Source organism: Hipposideros armiger, unplaced genomic scaffold, assembly GCF_001890085.2.
Source record: "Hipposideros armiger isolate ML-2016 unplaced genomic scaffold, ASM189008v1 scaffold_326, whole genome shotgun sequence".
Taxonomy (NCBI): domain Eukaryota; kingdom Metazoa; phylum Chordata; class Mammalia; order Chiroptera; family Hipposideridae; genus Hipposideros; species Hipposideros armiger.
This window is the reverse complement of record NW_017731676.1, coordinates 1,789,818-1,790,706: the sequence shown is the minus strand read 5'-3', so window position 1 is coordinate 1,790,706 and position 889 is coordinate 1,789,818.

Sequence of the window (889 nt, the reverse complement as noted above, 5' to 3'; positions counted from 1 at the left end):
TTCTCTCACTTAAATGTAATCTTATTTTTAATAAAGTAGTGAGTTACAGTTTATAGAAATCAATACCTCATTGAAAATAATTTTATGATAGTACAAGTATGCATTCAACCATTAATGTTGCTCATAAGAGGAAAACAACCTCTGAATACAGGATATTATTGAAACAAATTTCTTATATCTCCCACTGGAAAGACTGTTTCTAAAATCAAAAGAAGAGAGAGCTTATAAAACTGAATCAAAAGCCACTCAAATGTCAGCAAAATCCAGTAAAAGAGACACTGGCATGACTTTCCAATGTTGGCTTTAGCAGAACTAGAAAATGCTAAATGGAGAAGGTATAGCTATAATGAAGCTAGAAGGTTCTGGTGCCTTTGAAAGGAGGCCAGGAGAGTGGTCCCATGGGTCTGCTTTGGCCCAAAACAATATACTGTTTGGAATTTGAACCTAAGATCGTAGTAAACTCTGGCAATGTCTGTTGGCTTTTTTGTATTGTCCTATAGTGGAAAGATATGTCTGTCCTGTATTATTAACCTTTTTCATCATATCAACTATGGAGTAGAATAAGCCACAGAAGTGATAAGGTTTAGACCATAATTAGTATTATCCATAAGGTACAAAAATACACTCCTTCAAAGATGCAGGTTTAAATTAAAGTTGATCAATATTCTCTTTGAAGGTTTAATAATTTTGTATTTTGTGGTCAGAGTTGGTGTGTAACCTTCAAGTAGGTATTCCAATGGTACTTATTTACCTCACATTACTTGAATGCTGACTGTTTGCTAGCCAATAGGCTAGACTGTGGAGAAGACAAACAGAAGCTTTAAACACAAATCTTACTTTCCAAAAGTTTTTTCTAGTGGAAATAGAAACATAATTACAATATATTGTA